The sequence below is a fragment of the Schistocerca americana genome, chromosome 11 (assembly GCF_021461395.2).
Source record: "Schistocerca americana isolate TAMUIC-IGC-003095 chromosome 11, iqSchAmer2.1, whole genome shotgun sequence".
NCBI classification, from domain to species: domain Eukaryota; kingdom Metazoa; phylum Arthropoda; class Insecta; order Orthoptera; family Acrididae; genus Schistocerca; species Schistocerca americana.
The window spans coordinates 38,607,083-38,623,430 of NC_060129.1; the positions used below are offsets into that span (position 1 = coordinate 38,607,083).

Below are 16,348 nucleotides of genomic sequence, written 5' to 3' on the forward strand. Positions count from 1 at the left end.
GTCTCCAGTTACAGGTTAGGAACCACACACTTACACAATGAACAAAACATAAAAGCAACACCAAAACAGTACTTCACGAACACCTTACCTACTCAACAGTGTAGTACTTGTTGCTCAGGCATTATGTGGCTGCAGTGGAGTGAAGTAACAGACAACTTGGGAATGTCTATCTTTAAAAGCTGTCCTTTCAGTTGGTCATAACTGCGAAATATAATTATGGCCCAAATTTCAATGTTGCATCAACTACAGCACTGATGTCCTGCAAGTATACACTCAAGTAATGGAAAACCATTGATGGAATGTAACAATATTATGAAGAACAAAGTTGATTGGTTGGTTTGTTTTGGGTATAAAGGGACCAAACTGCAGAGTTATCAGTCCCTTTCTCTTGACAAGGAAGGCTCAAGGTAGAAAAACACCCAACACCACACCTAAAAATAAAACAAATGGAACGAAAAAATGGGAAAAACATACACCACAAGGAGAAGCAGAAGGTATTAAAACCATAGAGCATATGGTCTAGGCTGGCTGATCACAATAATAAAAGAGGATGAGCCAGCCACTCTGCAACACATTAAAATTTCCACCCCAAAAAGGCAAGGTGAGATGAATACATGTACGGAAAAGACAACCACAAAGACAAATAAACGCAAAGAAAGTTAAAATGGAGGGAGGGTGGCGACCTCAGAGAGAAGGCTAGACACCCATCCTAGATGGTACGATAAAACAACCCCTCACAAATAAAATGTAAAACTAAATCTGCTGCTGAAGCACTGTTGCCCAATACTGAAAGTATGGTGCTGGGAACGTTAAAAGTCCACTGCAGAGCGACTAGATGTGGGCAGTCCAGCAAGATGTGCATGACAAGTCATATGTGAGCCACAGTGACACCGAGGTGGGTCCTCGTGACAGAGGAGGTAGCGATGTGTTAGCCCCACACAGTTTATTGTGCATACTGAGATTAGGCCATTCCATCTCCCAAACCTGAAAAACCTTGTGGCGTAATAATGATCACAGGTCAGTTACAGGGATGCCAATTTCCAGAAGTGGTTTCCATGTAGCCTGTTTGGCTAGCCTGTTGGAAAGTTCATTACCTGGGATTCCAATGTGGCATGGGGTCCACAAAAACAACAGGGATTGACTGGATCGTTCCAGGGCACAGATGGACTCCTGGATGGTCGCTACCAAAGGATGGTGAGGGTAGCACTGGGCAATAGCTTGTAGGCTCCTCAAGAGAAGAAACGACTCGCCAGGGCATGATCGGATGTGCTCAAGAGCACAAGAAATGGCCGCCAGCTCTGCAGTCCAAACACTGCAGCCGTCCGGCAAGGAGTGCTGTTCAATATGACCTCCACGAACATATACGAAGGCAAATTGACCATCACCCATTGAGCTGTCAGTGGCAACCACTTAATGGTTCTGCTACATGTCAAGAACCGAGAGGAAGTGACAGCACAGAGCCGAAAGGTTAACTGAGTCCTTAGGGCCCTGTGAAAGGACCAGGCAAAGTTTCGGCCTCAGTGTACACCATGGAGGTGTATGTGAATGGACCTACAGCATACGTGGTAAAAGCAAGGACTCCTGACAGAAGAGATTGGATGCGAACAGCAATCTTAAGCTCTGACCTGGGCCCCCGATGTTGGAGATGAAACGCCATGGATAGGAAAAGGAGATGGTAGTTCAGATGCTCAGGAAACTATGAATGTGTGTTACGTAACTGGCGAGCAGTTGTGCACGCCTAACCTTCAATGGAACGAACAACAGGAAAGACAGCAGACGGAACAGGGCAAGAAATACTCCGACGGAGATAAGACAAAACAAATTAAAACACACACAGTGTGATGGTGGTTGGCCGACCAAAGAGGAAAAAAAAACAAGAGGAAAAGCCAACCACCAATAACACATTAAAAACTCAGTTTAAAATCAGAAGCTAAAAGCCAGAATCAACACTAAAAAAAAAAACACTCAGATTAAACGATAAAAACCCCCTGCCCGAATAAAACGCAAAACTAAGTCCACCACGGCAGATCATCTATTAAAAGGGAAGAGAGCGTGTCAGGCAGCGCAAACGTCTGCCTGAGCACAGCTAAAAGTGGACAGTCCAACAAAATGTGGACCACTGTCAACGCCGAGCCAAAGCGACATAGAGGGGGGTCCTCACAGCGCAATAAGTGGCCGTGGGTCACCTGTGTGTGCCCAATGCGCAGTCGGCAGAGGATGACAGACTCCTTACGAGAGACTCGCAAGGAGGAGTGCCACACAGTCGTCGTCTCCTTGATGGCACGGAGTTTGTTAGGGGTGGCCAGACCGGGCAATTCAGTGTCCCAAAGCGAGATAACTTTGTGGCGTAAGACTGCCCTCAAATCAGTCTCCGGGAGGCCAATGTCTAGAGTGGGTTCACTGGTGGCCTGTTTGGCCAGGCGGTCAACATGTTCATTGCCCGGGATACAGACATGACCGGGGGTCCACACAAAGACCACAGAACGGTCACAAAGGGGAAGAGTATGCAGGGACTCATGGATAGACATCACCAGACGAGAACGAGGGAAACACTGGTCGAGAGCTCATAAACCACTCAGGGAATCGCTACAGATAACGAAGGACTCACCTGAGCAGGAGTGGATATACTCTAAGGCACGAAAGATGGCGACCAGCTCAGCAGTGTAAACGCTGGAGCCATCCGGCAAGGAACATTGTTCGGAATGGTCCCCTAGAGTTAGTGCATAACCGACACAACCAGCAACCATCGAACCGTCAGTGTATACAACACCGGAGCCCTGATACGTGGCCAGGATGGAATAAAAGCAGCAGTGGAAGGTCTCTGGAGGGACTGAGTCCTTTGGGGCCTGTGCCAAGTCGAGCCGAAGGCAAGGGCGAGGAACACACCATGGGGGTGTACGCAAAGCGGCCTGGAAAGGAGGTGGAACAGTGAAAACCCCAAGCCCAGAGAGAAGCTCTTTGATGCAGACCGTGATCGTACAACCTGACCGAGGCCGACGTTCTGGCAGATGGACGACTGATTGCGGGAACAGGAGACGATAGTTTGGATGCCCGGGCAAGCTAAAAACATGGGCAGCATAAACGGCCGGCAAACGTTGGCGCCATAACCGCAGGGGAGGGACACCAGCCTCCACTAGTATGCTGTCCACGGGGCTGGTCCGGAAGGCACCAGTGGCAAGTCGTATTCTGCTGTGTAAGATTGGGTCCAGCACCCGCAACACAGACAGGGATGCTGAGCCATAAGCCAGGCTCCCATAATCCAGATGAGACTGGATTAACACCTGGTAGAGCCGTAACAGGGTAGATCGGTCGGCGCCCCAGCTGGTGTGGCTCAAGCATCGCAGAGCATTTAGATGCCGCCAACACGCCTGTTTAAGCTGCCGAATATGAGGCAGCCAAGTCAACCGGGCATCAAAAACCACACCCAAAAACCTATGCGACTCTACCGCAGTAAGAACTTCGCCGTCAAGATAAAGCCGCGGCTCCGGGTGAACATTGCGTCGCCGGCAGAAATGCGTAACGCAGGTCTTGGCTGCCGAAAACTGGAACCCATGAGCTACAGCCCAAGACTGCGCCTTACGGATAGCGCCCTGTAGCTGACGTTCAGCAGCTGCAATGCCAGCTGTAGTAAAGGCAGAAGTCGTCAGCATACATGGAAATGGAGACAGAATTTCCCACAGCTGCAGCGGGCCCTTTAATGGCAATTAAAAACAGCCAGACACTGAGGATAGATCCCTGTGGTACCCCGTTCTCCTGGACTCGGGAGGAACTATGGGAGGCCGTGACTTGCACGCGGAAGGTACGATACGACAGAAATTTGCGGATAAAGGTCGGCAGAGGGCCCCGAAGACCCCATCCATGAAGCGTAGAAAGGATGTGATGACGCTATGTTGTATCATACGCCTTCCGCCTGTCGAAAAAGACAGCAATCAGATGCTGACGGCGCGCAAAGGCAGTACGGATGGCCGACTCCTGGCTCACCAGATTGCCGGCGGCGGAGTGGCCTTTACGGAACCCACCCTGAGATGGAGCCAGAAGGCCCCGAGACTCCAGTACCCAGTTCAACCGCCGGCTCACCATCTGTTCAAGCAACTTGCAAAGAACGTTGGTGAGGCTAATGGGACGGTAGCTGTCCACCTCCAAAGGGTTCTTGCCTGGTTTCAGAATGTGGATAACAATACTCTCCTGCCATTGTGACGGAAACGCATCCTCAACCCAAATACGGTTGTAAAGGTTGAGGAGCCGTCGCTGGCAGTCCACTGAAAGGTGTTTCAGCATCTGACAGTGGGTGCTATCTGGCCCACGAGCGGCATCAGGACAAGCGGCGAGGGCACTGTGAAATTCCCACTCACTGAATGGAACATTGTAGGATTCTGGATGGTGGATTCGAAACGAAAGGCTCCGACGTTCCAGCCGCTCTTTAATGGAGCGGAAGGCCAGTGGGTAATTGGAAGAAGCGGAACTCAGAGCAAAATGCTCTGCCAAGCTGTTGGCAATTTCGTCAGAGTCTGTACAAACTGCTCCATTCAGTGAGAGCGCAGGGACACTGACAGGGGTCTGATAGCCATAGAGGCGGTGGAGTTTGGCCCAGACCTGCGATGGAGCGACATGGAGGCCAATGGTGGACACATAGCGCTCCCAGCACTCCTGCTTGCTTTGGCAGATAAGGTGGCGGTCCTGCGCATGCAGCCGTTTGAAGGTGATGAGGTGTTCAATGCAGGGCTGGCGCCAGTGACCTCAGGCGACCACCAAGGCACATTCCTCCTCTGAGGGGACCCAGAAGAACAGGGAATTGAAGATTCTGCGGCAATAACGATGACGGTGGTGACCGATTGAACCACCGCGTCAATATCATCATTAGAGAGAACTCAATAGTGGCAGTGGCGGAAAACAAGTCCCAGTCAGCCTTATTCATAGCCCATCTGCTAGGGCGCCCAGAAGAGTGACGCTGTGGCAGTGACAGAAAGATCGGAAAGTGATCACTACCACACAGGTCGTCATGCACTCTCCATTGGACAGACGGTAAAACGCTAGGGCTGCAGATCGAAAGGTCAATGGCGGAGTATGTGCCATGCGCCACACTGAAGTGTGTGAAGGCACCATCATTTAAAATGTAAAGATCGAGCTGCGCCAATAAATGCTCGATGGTGGCGCCTCGACCTGTTACCACTGACCCACCCCACAGAGGGTTATGGGCATTGAAGTCGCCCAGTAACAAGAAAGGTGGTGGCAACTGGGCTATCAGCGCAGCCAGGACATGCTGTGCAACATCACCATCCGGTGGAAGGTAAAGACTGCAGACGGTAACAGCCTGTGGCATCCACACCCGAACAGCGACAGCCTCTAAAAGTGTTTGGAGAGGGACAGACTTGCTGTGCAGAGAGTGAAGGACATAGAGGCAGACGCCATCAGACACCCTTTCATAAGCTGCCCAGTGCTTATAATAACCCCGATAGCCACGGAGGGCGGGGGTTCACATTGCTGGAAACCAAGTTTCCTGAAGAGCAATGCAGAAGAAAGGGTGAAGGCTGATAAGTTGTCGGAGCTCAGCTAGATGGTGGAAGAAACCGCTGCAGTTCCACTGGAGGATGATATTGTCCATGGTTGAGAAAGGTGTGAAGGGACTGGGAAGGCAATTTACGCCGCTTGTTCACTCGTTGCCACCGATTCAGTACCCTTTCGAGTGACATCCATGGCGTCTGAGGGACCGGCGAGATCAAGGTCCTCAGCGGACGCCAGAATCTCGACATCATCAGATGCAGAGCTCGAAGGGTGTGGTGGGGTCAGTGCCACCGCAAGTTCTTTGACGTTAGAGGTCTTGCGCTTGGACTTCTCACGCTGAACCTTGGGTTTCACCTGCTGCACCAGCTGGGAAGGCTTCACCGAATCAGTCTCCGGGACGGAGGAGGATCGCGAAGCCCTACGACCAGCCGCTGGTGGGGACTTATGCCACTGTTGGGCGTCATCCTTCCCGCTGGTGGAAGCCTGGGAAGGGACGGTCCCAAGGGAACCCTTACGGGCGAGAGCAGCCGAAGAAGTTAGATGCTTCTCCGGCTGGGAAGCGGGGACGGATGTCCCTGATGGGTGGGAGGATGTTGCTCCTGAGTTAGGTGGTGCAGGAGCAACCGGTTAGGTACAGCCCACCATGGGCAAGGGGACAGGAGGAGTTGTACTTCTCATCAAGCTGGCTGGAAGTCTCGAAACTGATGGGGCTAGTACAGTAGTTGTAGCAGCTGTGTAAGAAGATGTCATTTGCACAGGATGTAGTCTGTCATATTTCCTTTTGGCCTCAGTATAGGTCAGCCGGTCCAGGGTCTTATATTCCATGTTGAGCTCTTTCTGAAAGACTTTTCAGTCTGGCGAGCAAGGTGAATGGTGCTCTCCGCAGTTGACACAGATTCGAGGTGGGGCACATGGAGTATTGGGATGTGATACGCGTCCGCAATCAATCTCGACATGCGAGGCTGGAAGTGCAGCGGGAAGACATATGGCCAAACTTCCAGCACTCAAAGCACCGCATCGGGGGAGAGATATAGGGCTTGACATCACAATGGTAAACCATCACCTTGACCTTCTCCGGTAATGTATCACCCTCGAAGGCCAAGATGAAGGCACCAGTAGCAACCTGATTGTCCCTCGGACCCCGATGAACACGCCGGACGAAATGAACACCTCTACGCTCTAAGTTGGTGCGCAGCTTGTCATCAGACTGCAATAGTAGGTCCCTATGGAAAATAACACACTGGACCATATTTAAACTCTTATGTGGTGTAATGGTAACGTTAACATCCCCCAACTTGTCACAAGCAAGTAACCTGCGTGACTGGGTGGAGGACGCCGTTTGTATCAGCATTGACCCAGAGCACATTTTGGACAAGCCCTCCACCTCCCTAAACTTGTCCTCTAAATGCTCGACGAAGAACTAAGGTTTTGTGGAGAGAAAAAACTCCCCATAATCTCTTGTGCACACTAAGAATCGGGGCGAATAACTGTTACCTCCATCCTGAGACTTACGCTCTTCCCATGGTGTGGCCAGGAAGGGGAACGTTTTCGGATCGTACTTCTCAGCATTAAATTGAGCCGGAGAATGCTTAGAGACTGCTGGCGGCTAACCGCCAGTGAGAGATGATATACCACGCTTCATTGCGGGTCATCCGCCCTGATGCCACCCACTCCGACCAAGGGCCCTCCCCACGGGCGCCACCCAGCCGCAGCAATGGCCACCTGGCAGGATGGCCATTGCCGGGAGTCCTGATGCCCCAGGGAGATGGGCATCTACTCCTTGGTATACGTGGGGAGTTAACGGTGCAGGAATCAGTAGAGTGATCCCTGTGTTGTCAGGGGGCTACAACCAACAGGGTACATGGCGGCCCCACCACAACAGACTGGCTACCGTGCTCGATGTTAGGTGATATGTGGTCCATGGTCGCCATCAGTGCAGAAAGTGGCATTGCACAGCACAAGGTGGAAAGTGCACGCAGGAACGTATCCATGCCCAAGAGATGGAGAGCGGGCAGGACTGCAATGCAACAACAAAGTAGCTGGCGAAAGGTCTGATCGCAAGATGAACACAATGCACCAAGTAAGGCGCCCTTCCCCAATCGGCACGCTCTTCGGAAAAATTTTGAGAGATGGAGGTCAAACCCAACAGGGAACCATCACATACGACTGAAAAGTTTGAGACTCCTTTTAGTCGCCTCTTATGACATGTAGGAATACCGCGGGACTATTCTAACCCCCGAACCAGCAGTCGGGGGGACAGGTGTTGCATCTACGTCTATTACAGGGGTATGAGCCACGAAGTAATGGGTTGGGAGCTGGGGTTGTGTAGGGATGGACTAGTAGATTGTGTAAGGTTGGTGGACAGTGGAATACCACTGTGGGAGGTGTGGGAAGGATAGTGGGCAGAACATTTATAACTTCAGGGCATGACGAGAGGTAGTCAAAACAATGGTGGAGAATGTAATTCAGTTGCTCCAGTCCTGAGTGTTACTGAGTTACAAGGGGAATGCTCCTCTGTGGCCAGACAATGGGAGACTGCAAAGATAAGGCATGAGAGATTTGTTTCTGTACAAGATTGGGAGGATAATTACGATTGGTGAAGGCTTCAGTGAGACCCTCAGTGTATTTTAGACTAAGAGGCTGTGGACTATAAAGTACACTATCATTTTTAACCACTTTTTAAAAAGTAACATTGTTACAAATATTAATATTAGATTGCAAAGCCAGGCTAAAAAAATTTCTTAGTGTATAAAACTGAACTGATGTAAAGGCCCCTGAATATCAAAATTTAACTTCTCCTTCTCCTTCATGACCACTGTCTTCTTTATATAAGAGATGGTCTCACTGCCTGTCAGACCATTACTTGTGCTGTACTTCTTCAAATATTTGACCATAATGTCTTCTCTTACTCTACACCATGACTGTCTTTTCCACTGACACACTTGTTTGATTGTAGGCCCTTTCAATGTTCTCTTTGGTGAGAGTCCTTGTTGGGTTTTGTCTGTAGCATGTCAACTGAATTTGGTCTGAAAAAACGCAAGAGCAGAACTGAGCCGCAACAGAGCCAGCCACAGGTGGGTGGGAGTATCACATGCTGCACAGCAAAACATGACCGACTGATGTTGCGAAGCTGAGTCAGTTGGGCATCATATAGCAACAGCCAACACTGCAGTACATTAGCGGAAGTTCGGGAGCCTTTCCTCACCTGCCAACAGTCATGTTAAAATATTTGCCTGAAGCCCTCAACGAACATAGTGTCTGAAATGTATAAACATTCAGCCATTCGTGTACTAAATGTTTCTTCTCTCAATATCAGAGCGAACAACACCCACAAGCCTGTGACACCCAGAGTGACATCCTAGAATGCAGTATGGGGTCAGCTGTTTGAGCACTACACAGGGTAGCCTTCTATGAGGCATGAGGGAGCTGGCTGCTCACTGGAGGAAGTTCACGGCCATCATCAGCTGCACCACTGTGGTGTCATCACTGTCGCAGGCAGAGACTGCTGACAGCAGCATTGAGTGACCCCATATTCAGCCTTGCTCCTTGCACTGTCAGCAATGCCAGATGTCTACTATTTCACATGAGAGGCAATTGGAAGCCTCTACCAATCTGTTCCTGATGTACTACGGCTGAGGGCTGGAAAAACTAAAGCAATTAAACATATCTACGGTCGCCCTGACATCTCATTTCACTCTCCACATGCGACAATCCAAGAGTCATGCAACACTGATGTCAGAACCTTGTCATCTCTTTGTAGACCTATTTTAGAACCTACACCTTATGTTACAGTGAATCAAAAACAAAAAAAAGAAAGTTCTTATATTTTGGTCATGGAAAAGAAATCTGACAGTTGTGAATATTATGAAGTAGATTTTATAGCAAATAGAGAACACGTGGATATTTCTATGCTTAGAGGTAATGGAAGGTATGATTAGTTTGTGACTGTTAGATGCACACAGTGTAACCTCAAGGGTCACTAAGTGCAATGTATGAAAACACTTCTAGGAAAAGGTCACACATGTAATCACTTTGACCATATGACTAGGCAGTGCCGGGAGTCAATATGGCTCATAATTACATATAAGAATAAAATTAATGTATTTTGTCTTCTTGTCTTGTGAACGTTAGTTCTCAAAGTGAGTGTTGTTAAGGACAAAGCTTCAATAAAACCAGAGACATCAGGTGTGTCATAACCAGAAGCAGTATGCATATTGTTAGAAAATGTAGCACAATTACTGGCAGAAAATAACGAACTTTGTGGGTTGACAAGATCACAATCGTTCAACAGAGTGTAAATTTGTCAGACAAAAGTTTAATTGCTACTTGTCCTGGTAAAGCATCTGACAATGAGCAGGTCTTCACCTTTGGTATCTTGCTCAGATGCAAGGTTGGTCTAATGAAGTATTATTGACTGTTCCAAAGAGACTAACAGGGGAAGTATAAACATATTTAGGGTATACAGAAGCTCTGAAGGGAGCCACAACTTCCAAGATTTTAAAGAAGGGTTAATTCAAAGATATATGGAACAAAATATTGCCAAACACTACAGGGAACAACTAGTGGCAATAACTAAAAAAAAATACAAAAACTATGGAACAATTTGCAAACAGGAGGAGGAAAAATTAATGCATTAGGGTAGGACGCTGAGGTCACTGACATTTTGCAAGAAGCAGAGCAGAGGGTCCTCAATTCTTTTTTAAGTGGACTGCATGCAGAAATGACAAAGTGCGTGTGTACAGGATGTCCCACAGATTTGTGCACAACAGTGCGGTTAACTACAGAGTGTGAGGAGATCAATTTGTTGACTGGAATGCAGGGCAAATGGACACTGTTTGCAACTAATATAAAACATTTCAAGTTTGGACAAACAGGCCATGTAAGGACGAAGTGTCGCCAGCCTCATGGTGATGTGAATAAGTATTCAATTGGACCCACCACAGCACAGACTGCAAGGAGTGGGAATAAAGACATCACACCATTAGGACAGTGGACTTAGGCATTCACCTGGATACGGCTTAATTGAAACAATAATTAGAGATTGTGGCACACTAAATTGAGGGCTATGACATGATTCTGGGATTAGATTTCCTTTATCAGCATTGTGACATAATCAACTTCCAGCTACACAGGGGGGAACGTGGCACAAAAATGGCTCAGTTAGGTTAAGAGGCGGCAAGGAGAGTCTGTTGCGAAAGGTGAATTAATCAAACCATGAACACCCATAGAAAGACTTGATATGCATGATTATGTATCTAAGGGTAATGGGAAATTACTTTAGGTCACTGTTGAGTCTAGCTTGCCGGTAATAATTTTGTGTGTGATGGAACCATTAGAAGAGACTGAAGTATTAGATCACATTGGTTGTTTATTTAACAGACACATAATGCACATACCTGTTTCTATGTACCATTTAAGCACATAGGGCATATGATTAACAAATCATTTGTTAATTGCTAATATGAATATCTTGGAGGAAGAAGAAGAATGGGACAAGTGGGGAATCGGCCATGGAGAATTGCCAGCAAAAGTGAAGCCTCTAGAGGGAAGCAATAGGAAACAGGTAACAAAACTACTTCTGGAATTCAATGATTTATTTGTTCCAAGTGGACCATTATCAGGTACGCATATTACATAACACTACATACCAATAGGAAATAAATCCTCAGTCTACCACAAACCATACAGAATTTTGAAGTTATAAATCTATCAACAGCTGAAAGATGGAATAACTGAAGAATGTAATGTCGGCGGAATAGTTGTGGAAAAAACACAAGTTTTGGTTTGATTACAGACACCTAAATGTGAAAACTATAACGGATGCCTACTCTTTCCCAAACATCCCAGAAACTATGGATAATTTAGAGCTATGCTAATATTTTTCAACAATGGATTTGAAGAGTGATTATCACCAGATAGAGCCTGCACCACAGGACTGACAGAAAACAGAGTTTCTGGAACCCTGGGGCCACTACTAAATCAGATGGATGCCATCCTCATTAAAAATGCACCTCTAACAGTTCAGAGATTGTTGGACGCAATACCCAGAAGTCTGAAACCATGGCAATGCTCTGTGTATCTTGATGACATAATTGTCTATGGAAGTGATATCAAACAGCATATGCAGCGATTAAGGGAAGTATTCTTAAGGTTAAAAGTAGTGAAGTGGACACTGAGTACAGAAAGGACATACCACAAGATGGTGTTAAGACAGACCCAAGATTAATTAGAGCTGTATGGGAATTTCCTGTACCTTAATCTGTAAAAGAGTTGCAATCATTCTGGACTTGTAACTATTACCAGTGGTTGACAAAAGGATATGCCGATATTGCCAGAAGGTTACATAATTGTTAAAAGAAGGGTACCAAGTTTGTGTGGTCAGAACAGTGCCAGTATGCTTTTGAGGAGTTAAAAGAAGCTGTAACATTGAGTCCAATTGTGGCGTTTTTTGATTTTAATAGCGAATTTGTTTTATGATGTGATGCATAAAACCATGCACCAGGCTGTGTCTCATCAGAAGAGGTGGCATGTGCAGAACATTCAGTAGCTTACACTCAAGGCAACTGAATTCTGAAGAATTAAATTATTCCACAATGGAGAATGGACTCGCATATTTCAAATTTTATCTGTAAAGTAAGCATTTAGAGTAATAACAAATCATGTGGCATTAAAATGGTTGTTGGTGTTAAAGAATCCTTCCCTATAGGTTGGCACGATGTACAGCAAGACTAAGCGAATAAGATTTTAAACTTGTGCATAAAATTGAGAAGAAGCATGGAAATACAGATAGCTGAAGTAGAAAAGCAGCAGTATTACATATTACTCAGAATATCAGGGAACTACAAACCCAAGCAAAGGTCTTTAATACGGAAGTAGTTGTTACAATGGTTGCAGTCCATAGAATATAGTGTTTCAGCTAGGGGTAAATTTGTTGCAAGAAGATCAGTATTTAAAGCGTCTAAGGAAAGTACAGAAGGAACTGCCACTGAAGATGAGGTTGGTTTCAGAACCTGAGTGCAAAGACTTGCCCTTTAATTTGGAGCAGCCACAGCATCAGTGAGAACTGATGGAAGAAAAGTTTCCATTTCTGTAACAATAGCAGGGAAACAAGCATATCATGAGTGCTAAATAATTCACATATATCTCATCAAGAGTGGGGAATACTGAAGTAATTTGTAAGAGTAAAAACTCAGCGATTGTTATTAACTGCAAAAGATGAAGGAAGATATGTAGAAATGGAGGAAGCAAAGTTACAAAAATGCCACCGAGAGAAAATCTTAGTCTGTCCGAGTATGGTAATAAGAGTGGGGCAGGATTCCTGTGCAGTGAAATTGCTGGAAAGAGAATGCAAATAGAAACTGGTCCAGCCAGAATTGTACTTTCAGCAGGTCAAGGCACATGGATTGTACACTAGCTTTGAGAAGATGGTAGTAGCAGCCACTTGTTTCAAGAAATGGAGGGGTGCATCAACAAGGGTAGAATGAAAGGTGAATGCCTTTGTATTAAATAGAACAGCATTCTACATAATGGGGCCTACTTTGTGCCTGTCCACCATGGCTGCAGGGATAACTCACTTGAGTATTTCCCAGTCACATTTGTACTGGCCAGAGAAAAGTGCCACCTGCCACAAATCTGACCAGCTTAAATAAAACTCTAGGGCCAGAACTATAATTATCTATAAACAAAGTTCTGAACCAGCAGGAGGGACCAATCTCCATGGAAACCTTAATGCAGAATATAAATTCATATTGTGAAAATCAGCACTGGAAAGAGACAACACTGACTATTGTCATACTAACCACCACAGCAGCACTAATTCTGCTGAGCCTGGTGTTGTTCTGGTACATAGAAGACAAAGAACACCGCCATGTTCAGACCCAGCCGTAGTTCAGATTCCACTGTGTTGGATAACCAAAAACATAAAAGCAGCAGAATGAAGCAAAATGCACAGTGACATAATAGGAACAATAATTGATTTATTTTCACTTTTAAGTGGGGAGTAGAGAGTTAGAAATGACTGTGCAAGAAGCATAGTAATGAAATTAGTACCATGTTGTTCCAGTGAAGGTGCAGGTCAAGGGGCCCTATGGAAATGTGTAAGATTCACTGAAAGGGTTAAGGTAACTAATTGTTAGAATGATACTTAAGAGGCAAAATAAGGCTGGAAATAACTGTCGCCAGTAACTCTGATGTAATAGGTAGTATAGTTTGGTCAACCCGGGGACAGAGTCTTGTTAAAAAGGTCAATGTAGAGTATCAACAATCAATGGTAAAAAAATATGCCAGAGCAGAAGCGAGTTGAAACAGAGCCAGCTGCAGACAGGTGAGAGTGTTATGCATTGCAAAGCAAAACATGGCCAACTTGCTTTGCAAAGCAGAGCCAGCAGGGCATAGTATAGCAACAGCCAATGCTGCAACATGCTAGTGGAAAGACAGATGTTTTTCATCACTTATCACCAGAGTACTATTTATAACACATGCCCTAAACCCTAAACAAACAATTTGCAATTCCAAAGTACTCAGCAGTTTGTATACTACATGATTCTTGTCCCACTATCACAACCTACCCCACATGCCTGTAACACAGAAGAGTGACATCCTGGAATGCAGCATGGGGTCCACCAAAAACGAACACAAGACAGGGCAGCCTGCCCTGAGTCACAAGCAAGCTGCCTGCTCACTCTAGATGCTAACTTCTGTGAAAATGTGTCAGAGCTAGACATACAGCAGGTCTCCAACAAAGGCCACTCTGCCAAAGCCGTATGCACACAGTTTACTTTGATACAACACGTCCAGTGGATGCTTCAAGCTCATATGCCAGTTGCTGTGCAGTACTAAGGCAGTCTGTTGTGACCTTACAGCCAAACAACAGTCCTCTTTTCTGAAGTCACACATGGTCAACCCTACCCTGGACTTTGGGATACAGTTCCCATCTCTATGAGCTGTCACCCCACCCAAGAAGCAGCAGAACCATTCACACTAAGCCATCAGGACATCAAGTTTTGACTGTCCCGCTTCCTTTCTTTCTATGGCCCTCCACTTCCGAGTCTAGTAGGCATTTTCTCTGTGTCAAACTGCACTGTCTGCAGTTGTGTACATGGTGATTGTGGATGTAGGGTTACCCAACAAACACTACCTGATTTCATACGTGCCCAGACATCATTGGCGTAGTTGTCAGTTGACCGGAATGCCATCTTCCGTGCAGAACATGATCGTACAGATGTCTGGTTGACAGTTTGTAGGACTGTATCATGAATTGAATGCAAGACAGGGGTGTTGTGGTTTGTTGCTTTAATTATGGATAACAGTGTAGTTTTGGCCATTTTGCATTCAGTCCTCAATTTAATCATGTAGTCTTCTTCATTTTTTCACTTCTTCCATACTAGCATGCCAATCATGAATGGCTCTTTCTGTTGGAGGAGGACCAAAATGCCACTCAGCTGCTCGGTTTCCATATTGTTCTGCATATGCTGTTACCTTCAATTTATAGCCTACATCATATGAAACCCCTATTTTTTTCCATTGGGAGACTCCTAAAGAAAATACTCTTCTGTTACCAATAATACAAATGACTTTCAGTTCAAGTTCACTGGCACTGTAGACTGCAGTGACACACCATAGGCTAGACAGTTTTCTGGGTGTGTGATAGTAGGGTAGGAGGGGGACAGTGTTAGCAAGCCTGTGAAGCTCCCCAACTCATGTTCGTCGCATCAGTGCACTGCTGCTGGCAGTTGAATCCAGCATTGCCAGATAGACATAGGTTCCCACAGCATTGAATATATGGCCTGTTTTAAGCCTGCAGGAATTTTACATCAAACAATTCACGTTTTTACATTTTGAGTCAAAGACACACCTGAATGTTGTACGAAATTTTTCGAAGATAAAAGTGTGTCGTACTCCATAAAATATGGTATGTTTTTGTTCTCTCTAACATATAAGATCAAACTGATGATGTTTCCTTGTGAGTGACACTCTCTGGGTTTCAGTGGCCTGCCCTTCTTTCCTAACCTTCCTGTACCTGTTACTAACTCTTTCCAGATGAAGAAACAAATAATTCCAAAAGCTAGGGAAGTTCCTCGTACTTTTGTGTGCATGTATTGTCAGTACTAACTATTTCACCTCCTGAAGTTAAGTGGAGGCCAGCCATTGTGTCTGACAAATTTTTAGTTTTGAGCCATTCCAAAATGTAAGCACACAATTAAAATATAATTTTCTGAACATTATCTTTGTTTTTGCATCATGGTTTAACTGTAGTATCTATTTTCCTGTCTGAGTACGAAAAATGTAAATAATTTCCCACATCTACTTTTTGAAAGTTACAAGTAGAGATTACAATGATATGAAGACACTTTGTATTAACACTATATACCTAACTTACTCATCAGTATGACACTTCCTGTGTGCTGATTTCAACTGCATAGACCATGTTACAAAATACATTGTGTTTGCCTTCAGTGTTAGAGGCATTTTAAGTTTAAATTTATTATGTTTGCTGCCATATATGGAAGTAAAAATACTGAGTTAACTTCAATCTAAACAATTTTTTTAAGAAAATGTACAGTAAATCAAAGAATTTATGGGGGAATTATTTTGTGGATGAAACAATAAAAGTTTCATTTGCTGAATAAGTTACAGAGTAATACATCTGTATATGAAGGCTGGTGCACTGTTACAAATTATTAATGCTAGCTTTCTGTTAAAGGTAATGGATAGAAAGTTTGAGAGACTGAGATAAATTTTGCAAAACTATATTCAAATCAATTAAAACTGGTTCAATGCAGAGAAAAAGATAATAAAATGTTGCAAGACTTCAGAAGAAAGGAAAGAGAGCAATTTAGCAAATGTC

General features: G+C 45.4%; 1 protein-coding gene across 5 annotated transcripts in view; it reads right to left on the reverse strand.

Moving 5' to 3' along the window:
- LOC124554056 (zinc finger protein 729-like) overlaps positions 1–16,348 on the reverse strand; it is a 294,084-nt gene that overhangs the window by 213,217 nt on the left and 64,519 nt on the right. The window contains exon 1 of one of the 5 annotated variants that reach the window (XM_047128094.1): positions 89–190. The exons of the other annotated variants lie outside the window; for them this stretch is intronic. The gene's annotated coding sequence lies outside the window, so the exon portion shown is untranslated. Of the gene's footprint in view, positions 1–88; positions 191–16,348 lie in introns of those variants that run through there. 5 annotated transcript variants of the gene reach the window in all.